The 9211-nt window shown below is 41.6% G+C and overlaps 1 pseudogene; it reads right to left on the bottom strand.

Annotated features, from left to right (window-relative positions):
• Positions 1-711: 711 nt before the first annotated feature.
• Positions 712-2198, bottom strand: LOC149090450 (uncharacterized; annotated as a pseudogene).
• Positions 2199-9211: the final 7013 nt, after the last annotated feature.

The following is a 9211-nucleotide window of genomic DNA, read 5'->3' on the forward strand; positions in this document are numbered from 1 at the left end:
TTTTTACTTCTTTCGCACAATAAATTTATAATCCGTTCCAAAATAAAAACAAGAAGAATACAAAAAACAAAACAAATTTTAACAAGTAAGAACGTTGCAGTCGGGCGCTACCGACTGCGGAATACTCATTCACAGTCCGTATACATGATGCTATGTTTAAAAAGGGGCATTTATTCTTATTTCAAATTTAATGCTTTTTGATTATATTGTAGATTTTGGTTATTTTGGATCGAGTAATCGATAATTATTATATTGATCGTGAACTTTTTGAGTACAAATGTATGGTAATTTTCGTTGATAGCTTTCGGTCACACCTATTGTGGATTCTTAAGCGTTTGCTTACATAACAAAAGCGCGCTCTTTAGCATTCTAAGAATTGCGATTGATTTCTGGATTTTCTAGCTGTTATTGTAGTTTTGTCAGATGACGCTCTGTTATTAGCTTATTGTATTTTTAGCTACCAGATAGTCTAGCGAAACGATAGCGTGGGTGATAGAGGCGTCGCAAATTATGTTACAGCGGCGGAGGTTCAAAGCCCCTTCAATGTTGAGTATTTTTTTCATACATATTTCGTTTTTTATAAAATAGATACTTATTTTATTCTTTTTTCTAATTGAAAAATTTTATAAGTTTAAATTTGTTCCTTCTTATATATATGCACGCATATATGTATGTACATAAGTCTGCACGCATATGTAGCATCATCTTCCGTCACCACGCCGAGCATCCACTGTTGTGGAGGAGCGTTGTCCTCTCCCACGAGCACGACTGCTCCGACCTGTACGTTCTGCCTCTCCTTCGTCCATTTTGACTTTTGCTGCAGGCTGAGCAGGTAGTCCCTTGACCAGTCGTTCCAAAATCGACGCTTGATGTTGGATGTCAGCTGCCATCTTTTTAATAGTGTCAGCTTGGCGTCGTCGACTGGCTCTGTGGACGCGATTGGCAGCGGCACGAGCGTTGCTCCTATCAGGAAGTGCCCTGGCGTGAGCACTTCGCCGTCGTTTGGGTTGCTGCTGGGAGCGACCATTGGCCGCGAATTGAGCACGGCCTCGACCTCGACCAGCACGGTGGCCACCTCGTCTTGCCGTAATCGAGCGCTGCCCATCGCTTTCAGCAGCAAACCCTTGGCGGATTTCACCGCCGCTTCCCAAAGGCCGCCAAAATGCAGCGCTCGAGGAGGGATGAACACAAACTCCATGCCCCGCTCCGCAGCAAACATTTCCATGTCCGCTGTGTTGCCATGGAACGTAGTTTTGAGGTCCAGCGTGCGTGCAGCACCCACGAAATTGGTGGCATTGTCGCAATACAGCTTCCGGACAAGCCCACGTCGACCAACGAACCTGGATAAACACATCAGAAATGAATTTGAGGTTAAATCGGTGACTAATTCAAGATGCACTGCCTTCGAAGTAAGGCAAACAAATATGGCAATATACATTTTGACTGGCGATTTGCCCCGAATTCCCAGCGAAACTAGTATTGGACCGCAAAAGTCCACTCCACTGATCTCAAATGGCCTATTTCCATGTAAGCGATCAGCGGGAAGATTGCCCATTATTTGGGATAAGAGTTTCGGCTTGTAGCGAAAACAATGCACACATTTTCGGACTACTGCACTGCAAGCCTGTCGAGCATTGACCAGCCAAACCTGCTGACGAAGCAGGCCCATTAGTTTGGGATTGGCGTGGCAATGAGAGCGATGCAAATGCTCCAAATAAAGCGTTACGAAACGACACTTTTTTGGAAGCAATAATGGGAATTTGGCATTATGTGCTAATGGTACCTTCAATAAACGACCTCCTACTCGTAGCAACCATAACATACGCATGCCATGCTGATGTGAGTGCAAAAACGGTGTCAGTTTTTGCAATGACGGTTGCAACACGACTGACTTCTTTATTTTCTTTATTTCTTCGCTGAATTCAATGTGTTGAATTACAGATATAACTGCAAGGAATGCGAAGCTTAACTCAGAAGCTGTAGGAACAAGTGAAGAATGACTTTCTTGTTTTCCATTGATAAAGCGGAACATATAGGCAACGATGCGGATTAGCTTAGAAAATGATGACGTTGACTCAATAAGATGTACGATAGGATTTGTTACCTCATCGACCGCGATCATAGTAATTGCAGTTCTACGCTTCTCTAGCAGCTCTAACTCCTTTGACAGGGTTATTTGTGGGTTGGCTGGCCACAATGTGTCAGAAAGTTTTTAAAATCCTGGTCCGCAAAACCACAATGATGTTTTAAGCTCCTCAACTGAACATTCCCGAGATACAATATCTGCTGGGTTGTCTTTCGTTGGTACATGACGCCAAGATACATTAGTTGTCAACTCTTGGATGGTTGCAACGCGATTAGCAACGAATGTGTTCAAGCTAGATGAATGCATTCGCAGCCAATGAAGCACCACCTCAGAGTCTGACCAAAATGTGACTTGATTAATAGGACCATCAAGTACTTTCTTTACCGCATCCCATAAGGTAGCTAACAATTCTGCAGCACACAACTCCAGCCGCGGAACAGATTTTGTTTTCAAGGGCGCTACCTTAGATTTGGCGACTAGCAGCCTGGTAGTGATACCCTTATCTGTTTGCATTCTTACTTATAAACAACAACCGTAAGCTCTCGTTGAGGCGTCAGCAAATCCATGGATTTGACATCCTTTCGATTTAAGTGTGCCAACGTAACGAGGTATATGTAACGAGTTTAGATTTGAGAAACAGCTAGTTACTGCCTCAAATTCTTGCCTCATTTGAACCGGCAATTGGTCATCCCACCCAAGTTTGTGCAACCACATTTCCTGTAAAAGCACCTTCGCACGAGTTACGATCGGACTTAACAAACCTAAGGGGTCGTATAACCTTGCTACAAATGACAAAACGGATCTTTTGGTCTGTTGAACTTCCACCGGACAGTTCACGGAATATCTAAAGCTGTCATTCATTGGATTCCAAATTAATCCCAATGTTTTTGTGTCCTCTTGATGACCAATAACTATATCGTTTCTAGCTGGTTGTGCTGCGAGTTGTTTACAATTGGACGACCATTTCGTGAGAGGAAATCTAAACTTTTGAAGAATTGCTATCAAGTCTCGATGCAACAAGCACAATTCTTCAACGCTATCTGCTCCTGTCAACAAGTCATCAACATAGAAATCTCGGGCTAACGATCTTGCAGCAGCTGGATGAGTGGAAGCATGCAAGTCGCTTAGATGTTTTAAACATCGAATTGCTAAGAATGGAGCAGTCGCTGTCCCGTACGTTACTGTGTTTAATCGAAAGATTTGTAACGGATCAGTGGGCGTTTCCCTCCACACAATAAGTTGAAAGTTGCGGTGGGACTCGTCAAGTTCAATTTGACGGTACATTTTAGCGATGTCTGCTGTAGCAGCCCAAGGACGAAGTCGAAATCTTAGCAAAGTCTCACATAACTGCGGCTGGATGGTCGGACCCACCATGAGTAGATCATTCAGCGACAATTGAGAGGAGGACTTGCTAGAGGCATCAAACACTACTCGTAGTTTAGTGGATGGGCTGTGCGGTCTTAGCACGCATTGATATGGGATGAAATAATGCGGCCCTCTCGGAATTTGATTGTTAGTTGGGCTCATGTGACCCAAGGCCAAGTATTCTTTCATAAAGTCAATGTACATTGGCCGAATGTCTTCTTGCTTGCTCATTCTTCTTTCCAAGGCCAGAAATCGTCGCTTGGCTGTGTCATAAGACGTACCAAGACAATGTGGGCTTGATTTGAATGGCAGCGACACTCTGAAACGACCCGAGGTAGTTTGGCAAATAGTCTCCACAAATGACTTCTCGCACAGTTGTTGCTCTGGGGTATACAAAATCGAATTAATTGTATTTGGCTTTTCTTCCAACTCCCAGAACTTGCGAACTATTGAATCTATAGCTATGTCGTCGTTTACGACGCTAATGAAAGTCGACGAACTAGTAGCTGCATTCAATGTTCGGCAGCGACCAGATACAATCCAACCAAAGGCAGTCAATTGCAATGTTGGGCTGTTATCGGGTCCTTTTATTTTACCTTCTCTTAATATATCAAAAAAATATCAGCACCGAGCAACAAATCAATACGTTGCGGCTTGTGGAATTGAGGATCAGCTAATTATACATTATCAGGTACCTTGATCTCTTTAGTGTGCTTCTCTGGTTGATACGACGAAATGGAACGTAACACACCAAAGTCTGTTCGGATTTCTATATCGTCCGTTCGGGACGCTATCGAAGTTTGCACGCTGTGCCGAACAGATGACTGACAATTAGCAATGCCCAACAATTGAATCCCAGATCTTTGCCGTTTTAATTTCAACTGTTTTGCAAGCTCTTCAGTTATGAAATTAAGTTGCGAGCCGGAATCTAATAAAGCTCTAGCTAAGTGATAAGATCCAGATTGATCTTTTATCTTCACAACTGCAGTTGCCAAAAGAACTTGATCAGAGGCTGTCCGTGCGTGATTTACAGATGAAATCTGTGACGAAGTGACACGAGGGACTGCTGATACAGCTGCTGAGCTACTTTGAGCCGCTTCAGAGCTGTATCTATGCAGTATGGTATGGTGCGGCTTAGAGCACACACGACAGTGGGCTGATTTGCAAGCAGCCACTGAGTGTCCTGTTCGCAAACAATTTATACAGAGCGGATAGCTCTTTGCGAACGTAAAACGTTTCTGGCAAGGTATTGCTGCGAACGACGAACACGAGTGAATGAAGTGATCGTTCCTTTTACAAAACACGCATTTGGGACTCTGCGGCTCACTGGGCAGAGCGACAGCTAGTGAAGTTTTCCCAATTCTTTTCCTATTATCCTGAGCTACCTTACGACGTGGACCAGATGAGTCTTCAGCACTTAAATGCTGATACCGTCTGTTCAAGGCAGCTTCACAATCTTGCCACAATGGAAGCTTATTGTAGTCAAGATTCTCTTCCCACCTAGAGCGCGTGCCAGCGTCCGCTTTCATCATTACTAAATGGATGAGCATGGCATTCGAAATCTACTTATCAGATCCTAGCGATAATAGAGATTCGTCAATGGCACGGACCATGCATGCGCAAAGATGATGCTGACGGTTCGGACTTGTGTGGGAGATCAAATAGTTTTGAAATACTGTTAAAAAATATGAGACACTGATTGTCGTACACATTTTTTAAAGCAGCTAACGCTTTTGGGTAATTTGCATCTGTCACCTGATATGCCTTGACAGTGCCTAATGCTTCTTTGTCCAAGCATGACAACAAGTGATTAAACTTTTCTATATTTGATAACCCTGGCTCGTTGTCGACTAAACTCTCAAAAAGTCCAATGAAATTCTTATATTCCGAATATTCTCCGCTAAACTTTGGCAGCTTTATATTCGGTAGATTCCTAGAGTGAGACACTGAGCTAATCATTGTAGAGTTAGCGGGACTCTCACTTTTAGGTTGGCTATCACTACCTCGCTTCATAAGAAGTGCTTTGGTCGATAGACACAAATCTTGTAACGTTGACCGAGGCACTAAATCTGCGTTAATGTCGTCCAACTCTTGTTGTGTCTTAAAGGCCTTTTCTATGTAGCGGTTCAGTATCTCAAGTCGACATTCAACTTCAAATGGCTCTACTGGTTTAGTGTAATCTTTTAATGATTTATTAATGCGTGTTATATCGTTTGTAACATTTTTGTAAACGGCCAACAGAGCTTTGACACGCTCCGTTGATGACTCGTCCATAGACCTATTCTTTCCTCGTTTATTAGTCATGATGCTATAAGTGAAGCTCAGTTGAAACCAATTTGAATCGAAAGAAATGAAAATTCACTTAATGTATAACAAGCGAAGAGCAAGTCAAGAATATTAACAAATGCGCGCGATCGTAATAAATCTCAATATATTACGCTGGCAGTGTTAAACTATACCTGAGTGACTGTTACAGACAGCTGATAACGATATAGCGAAGACAATAACCAAAATGTTGAGTGACTATTTGGGCAAGTGGTCTATTGAGTGATATTTGACTGTAGAGCGACTGAGTGCAATGCATTCACAAGCGAGAGCGCGCCGGTATGAATGCCAAAATATAAGTGCAGATCGAGCTCATACGATGAGCGCAAAGCGAGAGTGCAAGTTTTGAGCGAGAATATATCCAAGTGACGAGCGTAAGTTTTGAGCGAGAATATATCCAAGTGACGAGCGTAAGTTTTGAGCGCAACGCGAGAGCGTTGCTGCGTGTGCAAGCGTGGGTGCAAACGATATTGCAAGCGCGCATGCAAATGATGAGCGTAAATTAAAGCGAAATTTACTGTATAAGCGCGAGTGCAAACGATATAGCAAGTGAGTATGCAATGAGCGCGCACTAATATGTGCTAGCGAGACAGTAAAACGAGAGCGCAACTATAAGTGCAAGCGCGAGTGCAAACGATATTGCAAGTGAGTATGCAATGAGCGCAAAATGAGCGCGCACTAATATGTGCAAGCGAGACAGTAAAACGAGAGCGCAACTATAAGTGCAAGCGATATTGCAAGCGTGCATGCAAATAAAGAGCGTAAATTAAGAGCGAAATTATCTGTGCAAGCGAGAACGAACTTTTATGTGCGAGCGAAAGCGAGCTGTGAGCGCAAGCGCACAACGAAAGTGCGAGACGAAAATGAGCAAAAAAAACTGTAACACACTAACGGCGCCAAAGAAAACTTGGATTATGCCAGGCAACAGAGATTGAATTTTTTTTGCATATCAAAGGTCAATTACATTATGCACCTTATTTTTTTTTTATACTCATTCATGAAGTGAATTAGTATATTGTCCGTCTTGCTGTCCGTCCGTCTGTCCGTCTGTCCGTCTGTCCGTCCGTCCGTCTGTCCGTCTGTCCGTATGAACGCAGTTCATTTCGCCGCTATTGAAGCTAGAGACTTGAAATTCGGAATTCGTGTATAACTCCGATTTATAAAGTGTTAAAATTTTCCCGATCCGCCCACTAGGGGCGTGGCAAATCGGAAAATGCATTTTCCGATATACCAGAAATCATGTTAGTTGAAGAGCTAGAAAGTTGAAATTTGGTATGTAGATCCGCGTTGACCCCCCAAGTGCAAAAAGCTATGGTGGATATATCTACGCCCATTGGGGGCGTGGCAAATCAGATAAAACTGTATCTCATAAAGTTCTAAAGCTAGAGCGTTGAAATTTCGCACGTGAGCTAATGCTATAATTCTATAATGACTGATTAAAAAATTATATGTCTACGCCTACTGGGGGCGTGGCAAATCGGACCTGAAGATATAGTGATTTTTCAAATTTGGCTATATTTTAGGCACTATTGAAGCCAGAGACTTGAAATTTGGTATATATACGCGAGTTGACCTCCCAAGTCCAACAAGCTATAGTGGATATATGTCCGCCCAAAGGGGGCGTGGCAAACCGCAAAACTTTATATCTCCTACAGTTTAAGAGCTAGAAGCTTCAAATTTGGATAGTTGAGTTACTGGTAACCTCCTCTATCGATGCCCCAAAAATAATTGTCACGCCTCTTTGGGGGCGTGGCATATCGAAAAATACCCTGTAATTTTCACATTTTTTGAGCGTAAGCATTCAAATTTTGCATTTACGTTACCGTTAGCTCTTTCTAAGAACTGGCCAAAAATGAGGTGTCTACGGCCACTAGGGGCGTGGCAATCCGCATTTGTAGTATCAAATTGCGACATTTATATGCTTGAGCTATCTATGTATGTACATGTATATACAAATAGGCTTAATAGGCATTGATAACACGGAAGGAAACATTTTTATAAAATTTAAAAATAAAATTTAAATATTTAAAAAATATAAAAGAAGCTAAAATAACAAAATTTGCAATTTACAAAAAAGAGTTTCCGCGGGATTGAACTCGCACCCAAGCCATGTTTGTCAAAAGTAACAAAACAAATTGAGCCGGCGCCTTTGCCGACAGCGGCTACCGCCTACTGTTAACAATCATATTTAAAATGAAATCCAAAAATGAGATTCTTGTTATGACGCATTATAGAAAAGAAGAGCCAGAGTAGAGGATGATAAATTTGCATTACATACATACACACATACAAATGAGCGCGTGAATAAGAAAGGCTGGAATGCTTGATGCTACATATGCGTGAAGACTTATGTACATACATATACATGCATATATGCGTACATACATATATGAGGGCTTTTTAAGAAGAAACAAATTTAAACTTATAAAATTGTTCAATTAGAAAAAAGAATAAAATATCTATTTTATAAAAAACGAAATATGTATGAAAAAAAACACAACCTTAATGGGGACTTGAACCTCCGCTGCTGTAACATAACTTGCGACGCCTTTAGCGCCCACGTTATCGCTTTGCTTTACAGACTGGTAGCTAAAATACAATAAGCTAATAACAGAGCGTCATATGACAAAACTACAACAACAGCTAGAAAATCCAGAAATCATCGCAATTCTTAGAATGCTAAAAAGCGCGCTTTTGTAATGTAAGCAAACGCTAAAGAATCTGCAATAGATGTGACCGAAAGCTACAATATAATCAAAAAGCATAATTGTTTTGTACTAATTTTTTTTAAAGCCAAATTAAATTAAATTTACAAAGGGACTGTGAATGAGTATTCCGCAGTCGGTAGCGCCCGACTGCAACGTTCTTGTTTTAAATTTCAATTTTAAACAAGCTCAACACAATGTACATAGGCGTAGATTGTACATACATTAATATTTTGTATGTCTCAAGTAATGCATTTATTTATTTATCGCTTGCATTACTTGGTCATCTATGTGCTCTATGTATTTATGTACTTCCCTGATTATCCACAAAATCCATAATCCAGAGAGTGTCAATTCCAGAGAGTGTCCACCCGGGGGCGCCAAAAATGTCCTTCCAAAAGGGGTCTGGTCCTCCAATGGGCCAGTGTATAATATATTTATATAAAAAAAAATGTAGACAGCAACTTGGGGTCTCTCTGAAGTGAAGTGCTGGCACCGGTGTTCAATTTTGTACTACATTTATTGAATTTAAACAGCAACGCAAGCGCAGCTTCCACAGCAGGGAGCTCATCTAAGCGCGAGCAGCGGGAGAGCGATTGAGTGGTGAGCGACACTCCCGTGCTAGCGCGTACAACAACAACTACTTTACAGTGGTTTCATTTCCATTTTTAGCCTATACAATTTTAATAATTCAATTTCTTCATTATTTTCTAATTCTATTAATAAAGAG

Source organism: Drosophila navojoa, unplaced genomic scaffold (genome assembly GCF_054131105.1).
Source record: "Drosophila navojoa isolate 15081-1374.11 unplaced genomic scaffold, UAZ_NAV_1.0 NAV_Backbone_173, whole genome shotgun sequence".
In the NCBI taxonomy this organism is placed as follows: Eukaryota; Metazoa; Arthropoda; class Insecta; order Diptera; family Drosophilidae; genus Drosophila; species Drosophila navojoa.